The sequence below is a fragment of the Parasteatoda tepidariorum genome, chromosome 12, assembly GCF_982258835.1.
Source record: "Parasteatoda tepidariorum strain Cologne lab strain chromosome 12, Ptep-v5.0, whole genome shotgun sequence".
Classification (NCBI taxonomy): Eukaryota; Metazoa; Arthropoda; class Arachnida; order Araneae; family Theridiidae; genus Parasteatoda; species Parasteatoda tepidariorum.
The window spans coordinates 64718920-64745666 of NC_141766.1; the positions used below are offsets into that span (position 1 = coordinate 64718920).

The 26747-nt window shown below is 29.2% G+C and overlaps 1 pseudogene across 1 annotated transcript; it reads right to left on the minus strand.

The window, feature by feature from the left end:
* Nucleotides 1–290: 290 nt before the first annotated feature.
* On the minus strand, nt 291–25626 carry LOC147801126 (beta-ureidopropionase-like; annotated as a pseudogene). Its single transcript, XR_015430783.1, has 7 exons — nt 25416–25626; nt 18253–18512; nt 15799–15859; nt 13583–13746; nt 11280–11394; nt 8363–8444; nt 291–424 (listed from the first exon to the last, which is right to left on the minus strand). The product of XR_015430783.1 is annotated as a beta-ureidopropionase-like (transcript).
* Nucleotides 25627–26747: the final 1121 nt, after the last annotated feature.

Consider the following 26747-nt stretch of genomic DNA (forward strand, 5'->3'; position numbering starts at 1 on the left):
GGAAGGAGGGTACAAAATGTATTTATTAATTATTAGACAACAGCAGTCATGAGAGTGAGTAAAAAAGTGAACACGAAAAGTTGTGCTCCTTGGTTATATATTAGGGAAACTCTGGCAAAGTAAAATCCGTAAAATGTCTTAATTTAGGGAAAGAGGGAAATCTTAGTAGTTGCTATTGGTTTATGAAAGTTGTTATTGGTTTATTTAAAGATCCTGAACGTTTCTAAGAAAAATCTTGAAATAAAAAATATTTCTTTTAAGATTTATTTAAAAATATAAATTTACCAGAGGTAGCTACTGACGTGCTAGCTGATAGCAAAAGGTGAGCATGATAGAGTCAACCACTTCTTATTCATTCGATAAAGACACACTGAGGAGGACAAATTTGGTCATCTTTCCCCTCCAACTGCAACAACCATTTCTCCTGCAAGAGACATCGTTTTTTTGTTACAAATTTTCCCGTATTAAAATTTTTGATGGTAGCATTAAAGTTTTTTTGATAGTTTCAGTGTGATTCAAGATGGTCACCATCATTCGAGATTTTCCATTACATGTTCACGGTTTTCGGTATGCCAACAAACTTCCATCATTCCATGATGGAAAATAATACTATGACGGTTAACCATCAAGAGAAGTTTTACTCTCATGGATCAAAAACCAATGATGATCCGTGATTTTTTCAACTATATATTTTCTTGATGGGAATTCGTGTTGGTTCTCAGGAAAATACCATCAAAACAATCTGGGTTTTTTATTTTGTACCATCATAAATCAGTTCCTACATTTAGGTGATGGTTGCTCATGATCGTTCCAACATTTGATTTCTAAGATACTGTGATGGAAATTAGGAGAGCTCAAAAGGAACAAACTACAAGAACAAATTGCTATTCTTATGTTGAAACATCATAAATCAGTTCGAATTCCTAGATTGAAGTGATATTTACTTTTGTTGGTTACTATCAAAAAATATAATGTTTCATGATAGAATTATTGATGGTTACCATCAAGATTATGTTGTTCCATCAATGGAAAACCATCAAAAATTTTGACTTGTGTAGAGCAAAAGTTATCTCAATACCGAAAATGGTGGCAACTGCTTTACACTAAAGTGAATCACTGTACATAATTTCTTGGTATTTAAGTGTTTTCCTACACAAAGAATCAAAGATAGTTTTGGACCACCATTTTGGTATTCAACAACACTAAAATTTACGAGTTCAGTAAGATATGATACACATAGGAGTCGGTAAAGTTATTTTTATGATACAAAAAGTAAGAATCATTAATTTAGGTTGCATATATATGTTGCCGTGAATAACCAAAATCAAGAGAATGTCGACTTTCACAGGTAAATGTCAACAATCACATAATCGTTTTGGTGATTGTCCAGAATATTTCTTATATCCGATTTTATATTAACTTATTCTTTTGTATTATTATATGAATTCGACATTTTAATATCTGATGAAAATAGATTTGGGGTAATATCAGTGTGTACCGGTTAAATGCATACTAGGAAGTGGCACTTTACCTTAAAAAAACATTGATGTAGATCATACCGGACAAATGTATACCGGGTAGAGGCAATTAACTGGACCTAGTTTATAATTCGGACATTTACCAAACAGATTATGTGACTGTCAACTTAACCGGCGGAAGTCAACAATCACCAATTTCTGTCATTCATAGCAACATATATCTATAACGTTTATAGCATTTGTTTTCATTTCCATGAAAACCATTATTCAGCTTCATATCAGAAATAAATATAGAAACTAAGACTAAACTCCCGTAGTGCAAATTCAAACTTGACTTTAAAAAAACATGGATGTAGGCACTTTAATTTGTCTATGGTAAGAACTCCCCCCGCGACAAAGTCTGAGGCTGTCTGCTGCTACGAAAACTAGAATAGCGCATTTCAGTGCGGAATAGCTTCTATTCTCTTTAGGGCTAACACAATAGACCGAAAAAAAAAGATTAATTTTCTCTGGCCGACCAGAGCCAAAACCTGTCCTAAGCAGTGACCCCACACCTCTACGTACAATAGTTATATCTCGTTACCATAGTCACCGTCATGGGTGCAGACAAAAGACTAGGGGAATTCTTACTTTAGTCGAACTGTAGTATATATTTCGAACTCTTACTAGCGAATATATAATTGTCAACATTCACCGGTGGAAGTTAACAACCACCAATTTCGGTCATTCAGAGTATACTAATTTTTAAAATAAAATTTGTTTGCAAATCGAACTTACTAATCGAACCAACACACATCAAAAAGAATTATTTAGGTGAACTCAAACTAGGCTGACTAGCTAGACAAATGAAATTTAAATATTATGAAAATATTCAGTGGAATTGACCATTTTATGTAAATCTTCTAATTAAAACATAACTATTTTTTATTACGCAACTTAAAACAAATATGCTCACTCACATTTCACTGCAGGTGTGTATGAATGCCTATTTCAGTATAAGCAATAAGCTGGCGATAACACAATTTTAATTTTTTTTAATTCCTCAGAATTGTAAGACAAATATCCTGTGTTAATGTTTTCCAACAATTATGGGCAAGGATCATGTTGGAGTTCTCCTTAAATGTCTTAAATGAAATATCCGACAATTGCAACAGTGAAAAAGTTTAACCAATGAAATGTGGCCTATAAAACTTCCCTCAAAAGCAATAGCATTTTCCAGCAGGATGAATAGCTTAGAACATTTTGAAAAACATATGTGAAAGACTGGTCTGTATATTTTGGCATATAATATTGTGGAATATATATTTTTATTTTTAATTTTTCACAGATGACTTAAACTTTTAATAACTAAATACATTTTATAACACAGTTTTATATATAAACTTGCAGAAAAATGCATAGATTATTGATAGAAGATTGCATAAATTGAAAGTGCCCAAAATCACTTTTGTCCATCAGCATGCTGGCTACTGACATTCAGAAAAAAAAATCCTTGGCTTTCCTTTAAGGTTTGTAACTAATGATAAAATTTCATTATTTGTATTACATTTTTTAACATTTTTAATTGTGATTAAAGATGAATATGAATATTCAAAAAAAAAAATTTTTTTTAACAGATTTATATCTAGCAAACATTTTGCCTGACTGAATTCTCGTATATAATAGGCTTTATTCATAAAGTGTCAAAGAGAAATTATGAACGACATACATCATATTTTTTACTACGTAACTTATTCCTTAATAACGTACAGAGATTAAAAACTTTTAAATGACAAAATATTGAAACTAAATTTAAGCAAAAATAAATATTTCTCAAAAATAAAATATGCAATTTAAAGAATAAGTCCAACTTTCTCTTTATTCATAAGTGTCAATCTCATTCAGGGTGCGTAATCAAATTTTTCAACAGAAATAAGCACCTTTCAAACACGCAAAAAATATTTTTAAGCACTATAAAAAATATCATAATTTGACCGGTTTGGCAAGTTTTCGACAGTTGAAGGTTTTATCTAGTTTTAAAGTCAAAAAACCATTTTGACATAGTTTTTGACAATTGTCAAAAACTCAAAATTTTGGCGTAATGATAATTATTAGCTATTATAAATATGAAGTATTTTTAAATTACCATACATGTAAAATTACAAGTACACATCACTTATGTTATTGAGCTATTTTAACATAAACTCTTTTTATTTTGAAAATTACTACCAAAATCTGAAATTTTGGTGCGGAAAATATTAAATAATTATAAATAAAAATATATCAAACTGATATTTATCTAATAACTAAAATTGTTAGACTATTAAAAATAAAAATACAAAAACACTTAAGAATGATCTTATTTGTTATATATGTAAAATCATTTTTCATTTACTTCCATTTTTACTCTTCTTTTCCCAAAAGCAAAGAATTACAAAAAAGTAGTTTTAGAGCTATCTGTATTCCAAGTTTATTTTAATATGAATAAGACCGATATTTGAAACTGTTGTTTTGTTTGATGCTCAGCTGTATAGACTAGAATGTTGACCTATTAAACTATTAAAACATTATAAAATAACAGATAATTAAGAAATTAATTTTAATAACTGTACTGAATATTGATAGTAACTCAACTAAACCTATAAATAGATTGATTTAAGAAATTATAACTTATTTAATCAAACATTTATATACTTTGTAAATTATAATTAGATTACTTATAAGGTAATATATTATATTCATGATTTACAGGACATATTCCTGCACATATAAGCAGGAGTGCAGAAAAATCTCTGCCCCTAATATATTTTATCGAAATTTCCACCAAAATTTTATCATTTCTCTTTCTTTTAGTACCATACCTTTCAAAAAATATTTTTGGAAAGTTAAAATTATACAAGAAACTTGTTTGAATTCTTCAATAAACGAGCATATGTTACAAATTTTCAGAAGTTTAAATGCAGCAGGACTTCTATTTAAGAAACTTCCATTTTGCGAATTTCTCAGTTTTCCGATTTTTGTCAAGGAACCAAAAACATTATGAAAATTTCTTTGTAAAATAACTTCCAAATATCGAAGCGAATTTTCTATATAGCGAACTTTTCTTTGTGATCCACTTTCCCTATTTCCCATTATTATTTCTGAACATTTCAAACTTGCTAACGCATGCTTTTATGGGGGGAAATGACATTGAATTGACTTTCAAATTTTCGAGAAAGCAGTAAAATCCCTTTTTGTTTGCAATTCAAACGAAAAACTCGGACAAAATTGGCGGATTTAATCAATTCAACATAAGAGCGCATGAGGTATGAAAGTTTGCTTAAAATTACTTTTATAATTAATGCAGCTATAATTTCGTAAATAAATTCAGCTTTTTTAGTTGAAAATGTATGTAGCATGATAATGTAACACTGGGTAATGTTTTGCTCTATTCCTGCTTTACTCGTAGATTTCTTTTATGGCTAAGATTTGCAAAATAAATAGCAGATACTAGTTTACAAGACAAAGGTGTATCAATTACTATTTTAATTATGTCCAATGTTTATGAATTTGAAACCTGTTTCGTGTTGCTTAAGTATTTCAAAAGGTGATTTTCTATTTAACAAATTTTTCATGTAACGAACTTTCTATCGGGATTCAGCGACTTCATTAAATAGAGGTCCGACTGTATATTGCAAAAGTAATAGTTTATTAAATTAAAGATACCACTCATAAACTTAAGGAATTCTAACTAATAAATACACAAATTAACATTTAATGTTTTTTAACAAGTAAAAATATACAAAGTTACACATTTTTTAATAATAAAGAGTTTTGTAGGAACTTTTTTAGACGGAAAAGTTTTCTTTGGCTGCCTGAATATCCCTCAAAACCTCATTCGCATGATTAGACATTATCTTCGAATCTACACATAAGTAGCGTAAGTAGTAATAACAAACATTAAGAGTCAAGAAGCTTTTTTTTTTTAATAAGTTAAGATCAATTATTGGCGACCACTTTTGTTTTACTTAATCTAAAAAATCTACCTAAATTGTGGCATAAAATATTTAAAATCAATATTTAGATTGACAATAATTAACAACTCATAGTTATTACTTATATTAAGATTACCATGTTTTTAGAAAACCCCATTTATAATTTAACGATTTTGGCTATATTTTTAATAAACGGTATATAATATAAATGTTAATTATGGTAGTATAGAATGCAAGTATTGTGCATGATTTGATGGCTAATAAAACGTCCCCAATGTTAACAAAGAAACTTGTCCGACAATTTTTGAAATCCTTCGACAGATTTTTGACGTGCTTAATCAAAAGCCGCTTGTGACGTCAAAATCCAACACTGTAATTAGGATATGAACACTAATAAAAAAAATGTCTTCCTATTGTTAAAAGTTCTTCATAAAAACATTACCAAAGTGCAAAATAATTTCCAAAGACATTAACAGATCATGATAAAATAACTAGTGGATGATGAAGAACTTTGTTTCTTGATTACATTAGCCACCACAAAAACAATTTATACACGCTTTTTAAGCTATTCAGTATTAAGAGGCTCATTTTATTTTTAAATCAATAATTACTTTATTTAATTATGTAAAAAAAATAATTCAAAATTGTAATTTAACTATTATTTCGAAAATGTTATTGAATGTATTTTTTAGATTAAAATAAAAGATTAATATTATTGATCATACCGAATTTGTGTAAACATATGTAAAAAATTAAGCAAGCTAGGAAAACTAAAATAAATTCATATTACATGCGTAAATTAATGCATGGACCCTAAAAATGTTCTTTTTTGTTATTTGACTTAGTATTTCTTCATTACTAGAAAGACTGAAACTTAGTATACACCTATATTGCCCAAAAGTAGCCAAAATAACTGGATTGTTAAAGAATAACTAATGTTGAAAGAGAAATTTGCTTAAAATTAATGTTAAAATTTTTTTATATAATTTACAGTTATGTAACATGTTATTAGTAAATATTAACAATAAAAAAATTATACGTTGTACAAAAAGTCACAAAATTCTAAGAAATTGTGTCATTATATTCATCATTGTTTTTCTAATTGAAATTAAAAAGCTATCAAAATGACTTCCTTAGCGTTAATGAAATGATTGAAAATATTTTTTAGTAATTTTGAAATGTAAATATAATGAGTTTAGAAGCTACGCATTTTTGTTAGAAGTAAATTATTACATGGTTATTGAATTCCTAAGATTTAACAAATATGATTTTATTAAATTTTCGGATTTGAATTGTTTACAAAAAAAAATCCTTAAAATATTAATTAAAATTTTTTGGAATGACAAATCTGAATTTGTTTACATAACTAATTGGATTTTTTTTGCTGCATTTAAAATATTAAAAACCCCTCAATTCAAACTCTTTTTAAAATATTGCCTCTAATTATTTTTGAGTTCTCATAAAACAACTTAAGAGTACTGAAAATTTTAAAAGTAATAATACCATAATTAATAAAAATTTAAAATACGATTCACTACAAAATGAAAAGAATTATGATCGCCACAAAGCGATCACAGGTTATCCATTGACAAAATGGCTATAGTCTAATTTTTTGGGGAAAAGAAACTTTACTGTGTTTTCATCTGAACTGCTCTGTACACAATTTCGCAGACATACTTAAGTGTAGCTCAGAAACATTCTGTGTAAATTCCTTTCACGACTGAATAGACTTTGAACAGCCAATCGAGATCAATATTAGCATTTTCGGATTGGTACAGTGGTGTTTGATGGGAATTGTAAGTTGCATCATACACCCGTTTCGGATTCACAAGTTCAAGCTTGAAATATGATTTGAAATCTAGGTTTTTTTAAAATTTCACATGAATCGTGAATTAATCATTTATATTGCATGGAAGACATTCTACGGTCTTGGGCAAGTTACTGGGTACGTTGAAAATGGATCCTTTTATCTCTAACTGGTGATCAACACCCAGTTCCCGTATTTACATGAAAGGGGTTCGGATAGTCACCATTCGCTCTTCGGTAAGGTTCAATTCTCTCAACCTTGAGGGATGGGCTTCATGCTTGCGTTTGTGAATACACCCGTTTCGGATTCACAAGTTCAAGCTTGAAATATGATTTGAAATCTAGGTTTTTTTAAAATTTCACATGAATCGTGAATTAATCATTTATATTGGGAGACATTGGAACTCTAACACAATACGATTGTAATAAATAAATAAAAATGTGTACAACCAAGAAAATTTTCCAAAAGAATCGAAGAGGTTATACTTTTATACTTATTGCTTATTAACAATTTTGAATAAATTTATAATAACGATTATAAATAATAACGATTTTGATGCAATAAATTTCTAGTAGAAGCACCATACAAGCAAAAAATGTTTACAATTTTCAGTTATCATCGCACAAGGCATAATTTTCATTTTTAGTTACCATACTTTGTTAGATTCTATTAAAGAAAAATGAGAATTTTAAGTCAAAAAAAACCCAGTGGTGTATTCTAGCCTCTTTATCTTTGAAGGCAATTTTATTTAATGCTGGGAGCATTTATATATACATTGGAGCTCAAATAATTTACCAAGAAATGGCAAAAAAAATAATTAATTTAAAAGTTAACATATATATAAATGAAGTTAAACTATGGAAACTATTTTTATAATATAGCAATGTAGATAAACAATAACTAATAAAAAAGCAGAAAAATAAATAATTCAAAAATATAAATGAAATTTGAAAGTGAAACATATTAATTAAATAAAATATCAACATAAAAACCTATTTTAATTAAAACCATTATAACGATATTACAATGCAAATAAACAACTGACATTAAGGAAGTAGAATAATAAATATCACAGAAATAAATACAAATTAAATTAAATATGAACATTAAAACTAATTACTTACAGTTCCAACCCGATTGATTGCACAAGTAGAATAGCTATTGGCAATAGCAGCACATCATGTCTCTATGGGCCACATGGGTTCACTATTAATATATTACACCAATTAAAGATATTATGCATACTTTTTGTTCAAAATCATTCATGATTTTAACAAAAGAAATAATTGGAAGAAAAAGTTTCAGTATATTTAAACATGTTAACAAACTGTGGATAAGAGAAAAAATAATAATATAAATATGCTTTGGATCACAATTCCTTTAACCATATTGCAACTTAATGTATTCTTGTTAAAAGGATACATTTAATTTTATTTAGAATGAGCCTTAAAAAATCTTATTTAAGATGAATTAAATAAGTATAAATGTATACATATAGTAAGAAATAGTGTTACCAAAATATTAGTGGTGAAAATTGCATCAGAATGAATGAGAAGTTTAATAGCAACCCTGATAAGGAAGAAGCAATTTGGTGCTTTATAATAGTAGCATTAACTAACATTTGAGTGATAAGAAATTTTTCTTTTAGAGAAAAAGAAATTTTTCTTTCTCTGAATTGAACAACATAGTGAGAAACCAATTTCTTACAGATGAAAATAAACAGACTAATTGGTGGGAAAATTGTGTTAAAAACTCTTTAAGCAAACTGCTTTGAATTAAATGAAAAGAAAAATATTTTTAGCTTATTACAACAAAATTGTTTGTCCTATTATGTTTTGTTTTGAAAAAGTTAAAAATTTTATGCGAAAAAAAACAATTAAAGAAAAGAAAGGAAAAATCAATGTATTCTGATGTAATTGATTTCTAATATTTGATGTAAAAATGAAGAAAAAAAAACATTTGAAAATTTAATTTGAAAGTTGAGCTGTCCTTGCAGTTTAACTATAATTTAAATTAAAAGTCATAATAATTTATATTATAAATTATTTTAAGTCACATTTCTTTTTTAAATTTTGGAAAAAAATTTTAAAAAATATATAGATTTTGGAAAAATTAATTAAAAAAAAAATACTTAAATAAAAATAAATAATTTCTATTTGATTTAACAAGTTTGAAACAATCTTAATTTGAAATTTGTTATATGTTAGTGCATACCTACCAGCTTTTACGCATTTGGCGTAAAATTTTAATTTTATATTTAAAGTGGTAGTAAATATACACTATTTTTTCTTTTATAAATTTATATTTTAAATTATTTTGATAACCAGTATTCTTAAAAAAATTAAGCATATATGTTAATATGTGTTACTATCATGGTTGTCAGCTGAAGCTTCTTGAAATACAACTTATTTTTTTACTAACAATTGAAATTTTAATTCCATTTTACTACCACTGGGAAAAATCATAATGGAAGGGATCAAAAATTGGCAGGTATGTTAGTGGAATAGAATATATAAAAAATTAAACTTTCTTTTCTTTCTACATACAATTTCACAATATGTATTTCTGATAACATTTTTCTGAAAGTATAAATTAAAATTTATATTGTTGTTGTTTCTAATGCCACTGGTCACTACCAGCCAACCTGCTTAGTGAAACTCATCAATTTAAGTATAGTTATTGATAATTTCTTTATTTCAAATCTGCCAATTCACAAATCATGGCTTCATTAATAGTTATACACAAAACTAGAAAATGTGAATGCATAAAATTAGCTTACCTCACTACAAAAAATATTTAATTCATTAATATCCGTACTTAAATTTATTTTAGAGTTAGAAATGTTGGAAAATTTATTCATTTACAACATGCAATTAAATAAATAAGACCTTAAAAATTATTATATTATTGTTATAAGATTAATCAACAAGAGAGAATATTAACGAAATTTCGAAAGTAATTTTTTTAGAAGTAAAATATTAACTAGTTATGTTGTATCTATTTATTATGATTAGTATTGTGATTGTATAGATAAAAACTTAAGATACAACATAAGCAAAAAGAAAAGACAAGTAAAGATTGATTTAAGCTACCAAGAAAAAACTAGGATGTTAAATCCAAAACAAAACAAAAATATTTGATTTATAAAAACCTTATTAGTAAAAGTTAATTCAGGCTGAAATAATAGTCAACATTATTAGAGTTACTAAGTTTATTAGTTAAGTAAAAATCTAGATAGCATAATTTTGATAATCTAGTGATAAGGCTGGTGCACATAACATTTCGAGAATATTTAATACATATATAATTTAAACATAAAATAAAAGAAAAGGCACTTAATTAATATTAAATTTAAGGGGATAAAAAGAAATATTTATAGTTAAAAAAATACGTTACAGTCTACCAGGAGAAATCCATATGCCACCCCGCAACATGAGCTTGTTTGTTTTCTCCTGGTTCTAGCAGCCAAAAAAGCTCTTCGAAGAAGAATAAAAAACTTTTGTCACCTCAACTTTTGCTACTGCGCTGTTAATGGTTTCCACTAATTAGCCGCAGACAGCTGGGATAATTTATCTCTGGTCAAAGGGAACGAATATCTCTGCAGCAGTGGTGCTGCTTTCCAATGTTTAGACCAAAAACTTTCTGTTTTCAGCTTGAAGGGAGTTTATCAAAAATTAAAGCGCCATAAAATTGCAGTTTAATTAAAGTGCCTAGCAATGATATTGAATAAAATACACTCATGAATACAACAATTATTAAATCTCTGGCCATATTACATATTATTAATTATGTATTATTATCAACAATTGACTGTATTACTTAATACATAACAGTTATCATGAAAGACATTATCAGTAACTATAACCACCAATAGTAATTAAAACCTGTAATATATTTTGAGAATACTGATTTAGAAGAATATTTTATTAAAAATTTCTCTTGGAATGTTTAAGACATGCATATACTTAAAACATTAAGTTTTATCAATACACTTCTTTTATTTTTGACAGCAAACAAAAAAAAAATATGTGTTTAGCTTACCTTAAGTCTCCAATAGTAGCTGATGGATTAAAAACAATTTCAGCACGATTAAGTCCATAAACCATCCACTTTTGTGGATGATGCCTTCCATAACAGATGTTGATTGCAATTTTTCCTGAAAATGAAGTCAATTTTATAATTTGTTTCATAAGTTGTAGGATAATTTAGAAAGTCCATCTTCTTTATAGATGCAATACAGCGGATTCATTTTAATATAAGCTTATTACAATAAGGAAAAAAACAGCTTTTTGTTGTATGAGATTTTTCAGAACGCCAGTTTCAAATCAGCAATCGGATTCTCTCTACAAGCAATTTTTTTTAAATGGACATTTTTAGCAAAATGTACAATTCAAATGTAAAAATAAACAAGGGGTCACATATATGTTGTGACAAACTTCTAAGGAAGATAGGACACATCATCTGGATAAACATTGCATAGGAACCCATGCCGGGGAAAATCATATTCCGCTTGGAGTGCTAATGAACTGTTTCTTTGCATACTTTTGAACAGGTCATAATAGGGAAGTGCCTATGCAATTTTAATCCTGATTTTGTATCCTAACTGCCACAGAGAATCATCCTCATATTTACATGACTTCTTATTATATACAATGCCTTAAAAATTGTACATTTTAACAGAAAAAATTAACTAAAAATGTGATTTTAAAGAAATATTTAGCTTCAAAAGCCAAACTTTTTTCAGATTAGAAATTCCCACACCCAAATTAGGCAAGATCAAGTATTTGTATAAATGCAACAAAAAATTTGTACCCCAGTGTTATTGATATTATTTTATAGTTTAAACTTGCAAAGATTTCCCCAGAATTTCCTAATGATATCCATGAAAAAATTTCAATACAAGATCAATACAGATTCATGACAGCAAGAAATCTAAATCAAAACAAAGGCAGGTACTTTATTTACGTCACACGAGAGCTGCATAATGGGCTATTGGCAACGGTCTGGAAAACATCCCTGAGAATGATCTGAAGACATGCCATCGCAATTTTGATCCTCTGCAGAGTGGATAGCTCCCCTGCATTGGTAGCCCATCGAACTGCGCAAAGTCAAGCACTTTATGGTAGAACAGTTTAAGGAGGACCAATACCTTCACCCTCGGTCCCTAAGCAGGCTGATCAAAGTTGTCACCCACCCACTTACTGACCGAAGCCATTGATGCTTGACTTTGGTGTTCTGCTGGGAACCGTGTCTTTACAATCAGTCCACTGCAGGACCATCAAAACAAAGAGTGAGATAGAACTGTTAAGCTGAAAAGTGAAATAAAGCTGTTAAGTCGAAAGGTGCACTACAATGCCTTTCATCTGCATTCTAAGAAATTGTCCATTATCAGGTGTTTTATTACAACGCTAGGTTCTTTTCCTCTTCCCCTTATACGTCAAATTATTTTCAACCTCTCTAGACATGCGGTTCAGGGTTTGTCAGAATGCAGAAAGGCCTGATGTCAGGATATGAGGAATTTTCTTCTAATCAAAATAGGGACTAGCTTTCAGTTTTATACCTATTCTGACAGATAAATAGAAAAGGTTCTCTTTGACTTTTACTAGGATTAGCTTCAACTCTTTTAACATTGAATTTTAGCTACTGACTTATTTGAAATTTCCAGAAGAAAGTTAAGCTTTATAAATTTGCACAAATATGAATAACTGAATCCTATTTCACAGTTATGCTCATACTGTAGAGCAAAAATAATATTATTCTGTTCTTATGCAAATTAGATATGCTATTAGTGATCATCCGCTTATAGGAATCAAATGCTTCATGTATAAATTTAATAAAATGCCAGACACTGTTTTAAATCACAGAATAAATTTATGATAGCACATTTAATAGTCTTTGACTAAATTTCATATTGAAAAAAATATCTTTTAAATTTAATTTTTTTAAAAACAAATTTCCTTAAAATGTATGTAAATGTAATCTGGTTAGAAATATGTTTAAATAACGTATTTCTAACCAGAATTATATTAAGAAACAAGATAACTTGAATTGCCAAGTTTAAGAAAGCAATTTATACAGTCAATTCTTGTGAGATTTCAGAAGGTGATTGAAGTAGTCTAGTTGATTGGAGCATGTAGGACATGACCGAATCTCTGCTCATAAGAAATATTTGCTAAACATGAAACTATGCATAAATTGAAGCATTTTTTGTTGTTGTTGTAACACGGTAATAATAAAACAGCAACTTTTTTTATAAGTATTTTCAACTGATAATCTCAAACTATCTGCAACTTTTCTTTAACATAATTAGGAAAAAAATGTTTTTTTATTAATTGAAAATTTACTTCATTAAAATCGCCAACACGTGGTATATGATTCTTGCTAAATTTTCCTAAATATTCTCCAGAGCTTGAAATGACAACAGCTGTATTCCATATAGTATCTCCATAAGTTTCATCTCAGTAACTTCAATATTAGATACAATAACCATATTGTGTTTCACAGCTAACTACAAAATATAAAGAAACAAAATTAATATATTGAAATAGTTTTTTATTTTGGGATGTTAAATATGTTAACTATAACAACTATATTGTGAAACCACATTAGTCATACTGTCGTGTTATATTAAACTATTTGTCATGCCTCCATGTTGTGATGGAGCAGTGATCAAGTGTAGATGTAGTGAATAAAGATATGTGAGAGTTAGCACGAAGTGGCTGTGAGGAAAAGACGTTCCTTTGTAGGAGTCTGGGGAAATTATTCTTTGGACAGAGTGCGATATTACACTATTTATATGTCACTGTGTTTGGTTCATAAATTATTTATATACTTTTTTTTCTAATTAGCATCCTATCAGTATACCTTTATGGAAATTTCATAAATCCTTCGATATTCACCTAATTATTGATGGTTGATTAGTGGAAGAATATTCAAAAGAGTCATTATGAAAAAAAATACTTTTAATACTTATATGTTTATTTTTTTATATCAATTATAAACTGCTGTTTGTAGAAAATGCAACACCATGAAAGAATCATCAGAATCAAATGAAATTTAATGCAGAAACGACTTGTACTGATACAAATAAATGATGAAATTTTCAAAACAAAAGAAACAAATTAAGCGTCCGAAATCAGTATTTGGTGCAGCCACCACGCGCTGCAATAAGTGCTGCTATACGACGTGGCATGGAGTCAAACAGATGTTGAATATCTGCTTGAGGAAGAGAATTCCATATCGCTTGTATGCGCAACCAAAGTTCGTCTTTGGAAACTGCAGGACGCGGATCACGAGTGAGACGCCGACCAACCATATCCCACACGTGCTCAATAGGCGACATATCCGGCGAATAAGCAGGCCAAGGAAGAAGTTGCATGCGTTGTGCTGAACAGAAGTCTCTAACAGTCCGCGCAACATGTGGGCGTGCATTATCCTGCTGAAAGATAGCTCCAGGGATGCCTTGAAGGAAAGGAACGACTTCGGGCTGTAGCACTTCACGGACGTATCTGTTGCTATTGAGATTACCCTCAATTCGTATCAAATTGGATCGTCCATGATACGAAATCGCACCCCAGACCATAACTCCGGGTGTTCGACCACTATGTCGTTCAATAATACACTCAGGAAGGCAGCGTTGACCGGCATAACGTCTAACACGAACACGGCCATCATGGGTCCACAAATTGAAGCGTGATTCATCTGAAAAGACAACTTGGTGCCAATCAGCTCGCCAGTCTCTGTGCTCAAGAGCCCACTGCCGACGCAGCCGTCGATGATCCGCCGTGAGGGGAATCCTGTATAATGGCACCCTTGCACGCAATCCACGGCGCAGCAGACGACGACGAATTGACGAAGCCGACAATTGTACACCTGTAGCAGTAGACCAATGTGCTGCCAGCTGCCTGGAGGAAGCTGTGCGATCATTCACCGCCATGCGGAGCAGCTGTCGATCATCGCGCTCTGACGTCACCTTCTGTCGTCCAGTGCCTGTTTTTCGAGTTGTTCGGTGCTCGTCGGTCCACTGCTTCCAAACTCGCATCACTGTGGAACTGTTCCGCTGCATACGAGCTGCTATTGCGCGATAGGAAAATCCTCCTTCTCGAAGGCCGATTATCCTCCCTCGTTCAAACTCCGTAAGTTGCTTGAATTTCTTATTCTTCCGTCGTGGAGGCATACTCAGGTCTCACTAAACGTTTGCCACTAACAAATAATCATAGACTATTTTCAACGTCCCGCTACAGCACTTTATTTATACGCTTTCAGCATCAATTCAGAGGGCGCTGCGCGCGCCACGCACGCGCGATGGCTCTGAAACTTTATTAATTTGCATAATATCCTATAATTGACATTTGCTGCGACTTTCATTTGATTCTGATGATTCCTTCATGGTGTTGCATTTTCTACAAACAGCAGTTTATATACATGAAGAGGAAAAATAACTTATTTTCAATAGAGATAAATAAACAAGATAAACTGTTTAAAAATCAAACATGTGTATTGAACATTTAAAAAATATAATACTCATTTCTTTCATAGAAATAAAACCTTTATAAATTACCTCTGCACAAAGGAGTGTCGTAGGACACCTTTCTGCAAATTCACACCACGGATATCTTTCTCTAGTGCAAAAGGAAAATGTCATTGCTATAAAATATTAAACATTGTATCACACTTAGTTTACTACTCAGATAATTAATATTCAGAAAATTACTACATCCACAAAATATTAATGTTTTCAACAATAAAAATTTTTAATGTTTATTAATTTCGATTTTTGTAAAAAAAAAATATGTATGCTAGATTATGCATAGGTTTGGTATGTTTTCATGCTTGACGGTTTCATACTGTTTATAGACGTAATCTTTTTTCCCCAGTGACTAACCTTTGCCTTCTTTTCTTAGATCATTAAACAAATTTTTGATAATTCAAACCAAACATGCTTATGACACTTGTATCATCAAAACTGATTTTATGACACCAGAAATATAATCCCAAAACATTAATAACTATGTAGTAGCAGTTTAGTTCAAATTCTTAGTCCATAGGGGTTAGTGGGAGGTAGTTTATTTGTAGAATTAAAGTATTATGGCCGTTTCAGATACATTTCAATTTGGATACGATGTAAGGATATTTATCCCAGAAAAATTAATATAATCATTTAGAAAAAATTGATTTATAATGTAAAACTTAATTTGAACGTACCCACATTCTAAAATTATAAAAATAAAGAAAATAAGTCCCTCAAAGGAATCAAGAAAATTATTCTCTTCGCGTCAAGAATACTTTGTAAAGATATCTATTTAACGGTTGGGACTAGGAGGCCGAAGCCTCTGATTCAACTACTAATAATTCAAAATTAAAAGTGAATGAATTGTTCCCAGTGGACAATTATTTGAAGAGATCCATGGTTGGTGATTTATCAAAAGATAATCAACATTAAATTTGAAAATAATTTGGCAAAAGCGAATCGCCAAAAAGACTGTTAGAATTAGTATAACTATGTAACTGAAACATTTTTGTGGTACGAAATAAAGAATAAAGAGTTAAAAATAGATTTTTGTTTTTTATTTAGTTGCAACAGTAAATTAATGAGTCTTACTTTAGTATTGAAATAAAAAAAATTAGCTGTTACATTGATTGATAAGAAACGAATAAGATTATTTTATATTAGCTTTTTATAAAATGTATAAAAATTAAATAATTGGCTTAATTTAATTAAAATTCGATTAAGAATGATTAAAAAAAATTTACAAAATTTTGAAGCCTAGGAAATATGCAATGCCTAGTGTGGCATCATAAACTATATCGTTCAGTTTCTGTACCAACAATGAGAATGAATTCCCCTAGATCAGTGGTCGGCAAAGTGCGGCTCCAGAGCCGCATGTGGCTCTTTGGCTCCTTAAGTGCGGCTCTGGCACAAATATCCACGGAAGGCGTAATAATATTTCATTAAAAAAAAATTAGTAAGAAAAAAATTACATCTTATTTTGATACATTAAAATTCTTCTATAAATCGAGAACATGTATAATTTTTTGTTTAAGTTAAAAGATAGATAGGTAATTAGAATTTTATATTGTTGTAAAAATACGTAACGAACATCGAGTTTAATTTTTTAGTTTTCGTAAACGTAAACACAAACCATGTACAAGCTACCGGCTTAAATTGTTCGTATGTTTTCGGCGTACTCCGGTGTGATACAAAGGTACCACAAGCATGCGCGCATACTTTTTCTAAAGTAGTGGGGGTACAAATTGGCTTAAAATTAAAAACAACATACAAACCTGACTTACTCATACTTTCCAAGGAGATACAAGCACATTGTTCGCATTAATAAATGTTTATTAAGTATGAAATTTAGTTTTATTTAGCGTACTACTTATTTAATGTAATAAAAGTTTACTAAACAAGCAGATTTGGCTCCTAACTTTTTTAAAAATTGTTGTAATGTTCATATTTGGCTCTTTGGCTAATAAGTTTGCCGACCACTGCCCTAGATGAACAAAAGAGATTTTCTTTTCTCTAAAAATTAATTGAAATTCCCTACTTCTTTCAACTAATCTTTTACATCAAAAACTTTCTTTCGACTTTTTTTTAACAAACTAACTAAATTGGGAGATATATAAAGTATGTTTTTTAAGCATATAAGCTAAGTATAGGAAAACTCAATAACAGACAATAAAACTTCAAATGAATATCCCAAAGTTATTAGAATGAAAGGAGATTGAGTTTTTGTTGACATAAAAAAGTTGAAAAACATGTTCTCATTAAAAATTTGTACAAGTTACCAGATCAAATTGGAATGAATCCGTCTTTTCTATTAAATTGCTTTTCCATTAAGTAACACATAAAATAATCCACTTCCTTATTCCTGAAAAAAACCTTAATTCTCCCACTCTATATTACAATGCTATGAGGTTAATGTTCCAAATAATAAAAAAAAACTATTCTTTTAAACTAATAAACTGTAAACTAATAAACTATTTTTGAAATATGAAAAAAGCATTCTCTTACTCCATGCTTTTTGGAAGCATATAATATTAACTCCACACTGTGCTGCTATTTCAACAATCTCCCGAATACGATTATGAATGGCTTCTCTTTGTCTTGATATTGGTGCGGTAGTAGGTTCTGCAATCGCATGTTGTACAAGACCAACTCGAACAAGACGGGGAGCTCGGAGATCTTCAGGTAATGCATCAAAAAAATAACCTTTTAGTTCAAGATTTTTACTAGTAGCTTCAGCTAAAACACCTTCAGAAAATTCTAGTTTTCTAAAAAATTCAAAAATATTTAAAATTAAATAAATAAAAAAAAATACTGAAAAATACCTCAAAATATTTAAAGTATTTTTTTAGACAATTGAGGAAATACATTTGTAGTACATACTTTTCCTCGACTTTTGTACATACCATTAGTATGTCATTTTTACGCATTTTTCTTCTATTTATCATAACCAATACTACTTATTATTTCTGAATGAAGGCTTATTTTTTGCCTGAGATTTCTGACAAACCCCTGCTTTAACAAACAAAAAAAGCGTTTCGTATTTCTTGGGAACTATTTGGTGTTTTTTTTTCTCCCAAACTTAATTTTTTGGACAAATTGTGATTAGATATAACTGAAATAAAATTTATCTCACAAGTCAGCAAATTCACACTATAGAAAAAAACCCGGGTTGGCAAATTTTTGACAATTGACAGTTTTAACCATGGTTTTATCTGTCATATCAAATAAACTGTAATAATGAACCCTAAAGATTAAATAGATAATAAAACTTTATTCTTCAATAAGTAATGAACCCTTACAGTTCATTACATAAATCACGTATTCATAAGTAGTATAAGTAACTCAGGACAAGACTAAATAAAATATTATTGTGTTTTAGCACTAGTATCATGGAATTCATTTACAAAATAAATTACTTATAAACAGTGATCTACATAAACAACCCTCAGGTATCAAATACACAATGAAGTTGAGCGCTGAAAATGTATTAGTTATGTCATATAACTTCTCATACGGGGACATTTTGCTTTTGAATGGCTTAAAATAAAGCAAAAAATATAGTTATAAATTGTGGCTTGCTTTAAGATATCTACAAATGTTACCTTTTGAGTTTGTTCCCTTCTGGGAAATTTTTTTCATTTACTACCTTGCCATTGTCCTGTTGTAGCTAAATCATGGTGACCTTTAGTTATGATCCTACACAAAAAATATTTCCTAACTTATAAGTCAAAATATTTGCAGGCAGTGTTTTGTATAATTAACCCTCATCCAAAGTATGGGGAAACATCCAAAGTATCCTAGTATGGGGAATCTAAAATTGATAATTGTGTTAAGAAAAATTAAAACGGTATCGAAATCTTACGAATCAGACATCAAAACCAGTTTTATAACCTGGTGAGTATTGGAGTTGTTTCTTATATTTACATTTTCAACGCATTTTAGGGTATTTCAAACAGGTTTGGATTTTTTTTTTTCATATCCGCATTCAACGGTAAATAAATTCCAATTCTTGCAATGAAATTTGAACTAAAATGAACCGGGAAGCATTGTGTAAAACTTTGATATTAATTCTTCAAGAGTAACCATTTCGTTTAATATTTTGTTTCATAGAGGTAGGAAATCTTAAATTTGAGCAACTTTGGAACATTTTACATTCATTACATTCTAACTAATAAACTTTTGATAACTCTGAAGGATTGTGATTAAACTCCACCTTTGGGATCAGATGTTTAATTATATGTAATTATAGAGAAAAAAGTAATGATAGAATATACAATAATATGCATTTATTCGTAATTTATCGTGTTATAACGCTTTTCATCAATATTAAATTGATATGTGACAATATAAGGTATCATTACTTTTACTTTAAATATCACAAATTAAATAAAAATAAGAAAATTTCGTTTGTATTTATTTCTAATTCGTTTCTCTGAGAAATGTCTAATACCATAAATCACTCTCAGGAGCGCAGCGTAAATATTCCCAAATTTGGCGATTTAAAAAAAGCACGCCGAAAGTGGTTGTCGAACGGCATTTTTATCTAATGACTCTTCTTACAATGGGGAAATACTAACTAATACAATAAATCTCGAGCGTTAAATTTAAAATCATCTCATATTTAAAGAAAATAAAAAGAAAATTACTTAATTCGTTTCTCAAAAATGCGATTTTAGAAATACTTTATTCAATGTAAGCATCTCGATTTATTTCATTATTAAATTTTTCTTCTTTTAGTGGGTGACCTGCTTGGTGGTGAGTAGTTGGGATATAATTAGGATAAAAACAAATATAATACATATTCTTGAAAATATCATTCTATATATTAAAAAAGGAAAACATAATAATAATAAAATTTCAACATCAAAGATTAAAAATAAAATACCACTTAAGAAAAATCGTTAAGAAAAAGAAACTCGAGTCTTAGATATAAAATTAAATCCACATTCATATCCTGAAGATGATTCTATTCTATAATTTATTTTATATGATATAAAATATATATACAATTATGATTAAAATATTTACAATTATAATAATTATTATTAATATTCTCCTTTTAATTGGAAATTAAATGTACATAATATACTTATTTATTTATGAACCCCATCAATATATTACAGAAAACAAAAAAACCACACTACATCAACAAAATGTCAACATCAAGCTGCAGCTTCAAACCCAAAATGATGTCTTCTACAAAAATGAATTTTTGTTACTCGTATTCATATTACAATTAAAAATAAAGTCCCTACAATAACATAAAATCCATGAAATCCAGTAGCCATAAAAAATGTTGAGCCAAATACAGAATCTCTAATTCCAAATAAAGTTTCTATCTACTCAAATCCTTGCAATATCAAAACATAAATTCCCAATAATCAAGTTGCTAATAAAGAATTTTTAGCTATAATTCAATTTTCATTTAAAATAGCCTGATGACATAATGCTACTCTTACCCCTGAAGTCAATAAAATTACAGTATTCAATAGTTGAAAAGCATTTAATGCTTCTACTCCAGTAGGAGGTCAAAATGAACCAATTTCAATAGTAGGTCTTAATCTTGAATGAAAAAATGATCAAAAGAAAGAAATAAAAAAAAATATACTTCTCTAATAATAAATAAAATTATCCCTAATGTAAGTCCACTCAATACTACTCTAGAATGATATCCTAAATGAGTTCTTTCACGAACTACATCTCGTCACCGTGAAATTGAAATTGTTATTCTTACTATAAATCTAACTATTAATAAATTATATTCTATATATATTTTTACCTTTCCTAATGTAAACGACAAAATTCTAATTCCAATAAATAATGGTCAAGGAGAAATATTTACTGTATGATAAGGATAATTTCCAATAATTAATAATATTCAATGGCATACAATAATAAAAAAAATTCTAAATACAGATCATTGAATAATAGCTACACCAAATTCTAATAATAATAATAATCTCTGAAAAATTAAAGAAGAAATTAATTCTAATAATCTGATTCTTGAAAACAATCCAATAATTAAGTGACCAGCTATTATATTAGCAGCTAGTCGAATAGATAAAGTAAAAGATCGTATTAAATGTCTAATCGATTCAGGAGCTAAATGAGCCACATTACAAATAAAAATTTTAAATCATCCTATTGTAAAATAGCGTATTCTCATATTACAATTCCTAGTCCTATTGTAAATATAACATGAGCCGTTCCAGTAAAAATAAATGGAAATAAACCTATCAAATTTGATATAATATATAAAGCTAATTAATCTTACACAAATAATTCCAGAATATTTTTGAAATGATACTTCTTATGCGACTTCCAACAAGGTTGCGTTAAACGTTTAACGCTACATTTTTATTGGCCGGGAAAACACGTGGTAGGATCCAGTTTTCCCTCATTCATTTCCATATTGTTTTGGTTCTGACTAGCATAAAAATAATAAAAGTCATAAAAGTACTGTTTTTCTATAAATATTTTAGTTTGATTTGATACACATATAATTTAATAGGGCTGTATTTTTTATTTTCAAACTTAGTGGATAACAATTGTAAAAAATGAGTGAAAACAATGCCACGAACAATGCGATGGATTTAAGGTTATGTCAAGGTACGTCTCTTGTGAATATCAATTGATTGTTAGGTTTTCTCTTTTCTAATTGCCATTTATATTTCACCAAATGCAGCCATGAGGGATATTAAATTATTTATTGCAAAATCTTTATTGCCACTATCCACAGTGTGTTCACAAGCTCTGGCAGACGTTACTGGTGAAGAAATTGATTATTGTGAGCGGCCTGTGATCCTTGCAGGAGATTTCAATGTGAATTTCTCGTTACCTGAAGCTTCCTTAAAGACAAATTTGGATTGGAAATGATAAATGGTAGGAATGATCCAACAACCAACTACCATTGATGCAGTTTTTACAAGAAATATTGAAAAAATAGAACTTAAACATTTCGTATCTTACTTTAGTTATCATAATCCTATTGTAAATGTTATAGATTTGGATATTTTTCCACTCGAAAATGATAATTAAGAGATGCGATCAATTGTGAATTGTAAGCATTGTTAATAAAGTTTGTCTTAAAGAAACAATATGATTTCACTAAAAATCAATTTCTACCCCTTCCTATTTTCATTTCCACATTAAGAAGTTTCACTTCTTCCGCGCGGAGGGACTCCACGCACCATTTTTTTAAAATTAGCTACTTCCTTAAATACTTCACTTACATTTACTAAAAATTTCTTTATTCTAATTAAATATATTCAATAAATCTTAAAAAATCTAGTAAATATAATTATATATACTAATATGATAATTATTAATTTAATTGAAATACCAAAATATGATGTAGGATCAAACACAGGAAATAAATTTATCAATATCATGTGTTTTTTTTCTGTTTCTAATCCTTTTATATTATACGAAAAATTTCTTATATTTAAATAATTACCATAAATTTTTATAAATGATAATAATAACAAAACTACAAATAAAAGAAGATAGAATTCAATATAAAGGTATTAATTGTGGAATGAAAATCATCTTTAGTTTGAGAAACTAATATTAATTCAACTACTCATTACATAATTAATTTAAGAGACTATCACCTAAATTCGGTCACTGTTTCATAATCATATTTTCATAAATTCAATTTGAGGAATTACTGAAATTAAAATAAGTATAAATCTATGATTAGCCCCACAAATCTCTGAACATTGTCCTACAAATAACCCATTTCGATTAAAAATATAAAATAACTGATTTAATTAATATCATCTACTTTTACTCCGAATGAAGGAATAGTTCAAGAATGAATAACATCAGTTCTAGATACAATTATTCGAACATTTAATATTCTAGGAATTACTAAAAAATTATCTACTTCCAATTATCGAGAAATTTGTCTCCGTGGAGGACTTGTTGATGGAACTAACCCGCATTTGTGTTACATGGAGAGGAAGACTACGAGAACCTCCCACCGTTAGCCTGACGGCAAGGGGACTCTAACCCATGATCCGTCTACCACTGAGGATATTTCACGTCAGCACTGTGGTCAGTGCAAGCCGGATGTAGAATTCGTTTCGACTGGGATTCGAACCCGGTTCAACTCATTGGAAGGCGAATGCTCTATCTCCTGAGCCATCGCGGCTCATTTGTAAGCATTTGAATGAATTGAAAAGTATTGGAAAAGTTTAATACATTTGGATGCTTTTTTTTCCATAGGGGTGCACAATCTGCGGCCTGCCGACTGCGTATGTGCAGCCTGCGAACGCTTTTGAACACAATCATACCTGCCAACATTGGAGAAATAAAATTACGGAGATTTTGTTGCTACATTTTTTTAGGCTATGAGTAAAGTTTTGATACATTATGCATAGTCATGTAAGTCAAAAAGAGAAATTTAAAATTGGAAATAATATTACACACTAATAATATAGTAATATGAACACTAACATTTAGTGAAGTGAAAAATATGTATATAAATATTAATCTAAAGAAGATTTTTTAAACCATTATTAACTATTAACTACTTAAACTATTAACACTCAACATACTGCAGTACTGGCAATAGCACTATTTGTTGGGGAATGAGAGAAGTATTTTTGCAAAGTATTTTGCACAAAAAAAAGAAAAAATAATAAATAAATGATTAGAAATTAGTGCTCACAAACAATGAGCCGGATATAAATACACTCTTAAAATCTCATTAAGTTCATCCAAGTCATTAATTTTTTTATTTTATTTTAAACAAAAGATATAATTTCAATAAATAGTTCTCCAACAAAAAGTGTCTTTTTTTTAATTTGCAATTTTTATACCGTGCATATATGCAGTTTTTCACTTGGGGGTCCGTGGGCAAGCCTTGACTATAAAAAGGGGTCAATGGGTCAAAAAAGTTTGGGAACCACTGCTCTAACGTAACTCGTTCAGACGAATGCGCTTACGATAAATTCATGATTTTCAAGAGGCAGAATTACAACTTCTGGTAGAAAAACTTGTTTCAGTCAGACTTTTTTGTTGGGTGATTTATCGAAAGTTTTTGTTGACCAAATGACTTTCTAAATTGGGCTAAAAATTATCTAAAACCTATTTTGGTCATTACTTTTGTTTGAATTAACGAAAATTTTTGGGATGCGGGAGCGAGATAACGATTTTCTAAAACGGGCAACGTTTTGAAGCAGAAGTTGAGTGAAGTTAACCTGCAAATAGGCAAATGGAAATTATTCCGATATAGTTTGTTATAACCTACCAACATTGCTAGGTTAAATAATAAATTAATAAGTAATAAGTTAAAATCCTTCACTGGCATGAATAAATAAAATTAAAGTAATAAAATATAGAAACCAAATCTTTTACTAGAGAAGCTATTCATTTAAAATGGTAAAAATTACTAATAGAATTTATATGGAGTTCAAAAATTCTGATTGCGATCATTTTTAAAAATAATTTCTTCTTTAAAAAGTAGACGGGGGGGAGGTGAAAATCCTTTTGCACTAAGGATGATGCTTTTAAGGAGGGCGTCTTTTGGGAGATCTTAAGAGAGTTAGAATCTCCAATAAGTTATTAAAAAAAAACTGTTCCATGATTGGTGTGTAAAATTAAAAAATTGCAATGCATAAAACAGTTAAGACAGAAAAATAAGGATGGAACTTTCTACTTACAATCTTTATCTTTCAAAAGCTGCCATTCCTCTTATGCTGCTTCACAAAAATGAGTCAGGCAATGCTGGAATTAATCTGGGTGATTCCAATGAGTCACACTTATTCATTTATGTGGGGTAATTGAGCAAATCCTGAAAAGCTGAAATATAATAAATTTAATAATAGAAAATAGAAACTAAATACTGCTAAGAATTGGAAAAACACAATGGAAAAAAAAGAAGAAAAAAACATAATGGAAAAAATCCACGAGGAAAAAATAGAAAAAAAAAACACTGAAATAATGGAAAACACGAATGGAAAATAGCAAATGGATAACAAATGGGAAATAGAAAATAAACACTGCAAAGAATTGGAGAAACACAATGGAAAAAGCCCACAGGAAAAAAACGAAAAAAAACACTGAAATAATAGAAAATACGAATGGAAAATTACAAATAGATAACAAATGGGAAATAGAAAATAAACACTGCAAAGAATTGGAAAAAATAGAAAAAAAAACAGAATGGAACAACCGAAAACAAAAAAATAGAAAAAACACTGAAATAATGAAAAATACGAATGGAAAATAGCAAATCGATAACAAATGGGAAATAGAAAATAAACACTGCTAAGGATTGGAAAAACACAATGGAAAAAATAGAAAAAAAAACAGAATGGAACAACCGAAAACAAAAAATAGAAAAAAAGCCCACAGGAAAAAAACGAAAAAAAAACACTGAAATAATGGAAAATAGCAAATGGATAACAAATAGGATATAGAAAATAAACACTGCAAAGAATCGGAAAAACACAATGGAAAAAATAGAAAAAAAACGGAATGGAAAAAACCCACTGGAAAAAAAAGGAAAAAAACACCGAAATAATAGAAAATACGAATGGAAAATTGCAAATGGATAACAAATGGGAAATAGAAAATAAACACTGCAAAGAATCGGAAAAACACAATGGAAAAAATAGAAACAAAACAGAATGGAAAACCCCAAAACCAAAAAATGGGAAAAAACACTGAAATAATGGAAAATACGAATGGAAATTAGCAAAAGGATATACAAATAAAGAAAAAATAAACACTGCAAAGAATCGAAAAAACACAATGGAAAAAATAGAAGAAAAAAACAGAATGGAAAAAACTCACTGGAAAAAAAAAGAAAAAGAAACACTGAAATAATGGAAAATACGAATGGAAAATAGAAAATGGATAACAAATGGGAAATAGAAAATAAACACTGCTAAGGATTGGAAAAACACAATGGAAAAAATAGAAAAAAAACAGAATGGAAAAACCCAAAATAAAAAAATAGAAAAAAACACTGAAATAATGGAAAATACGAA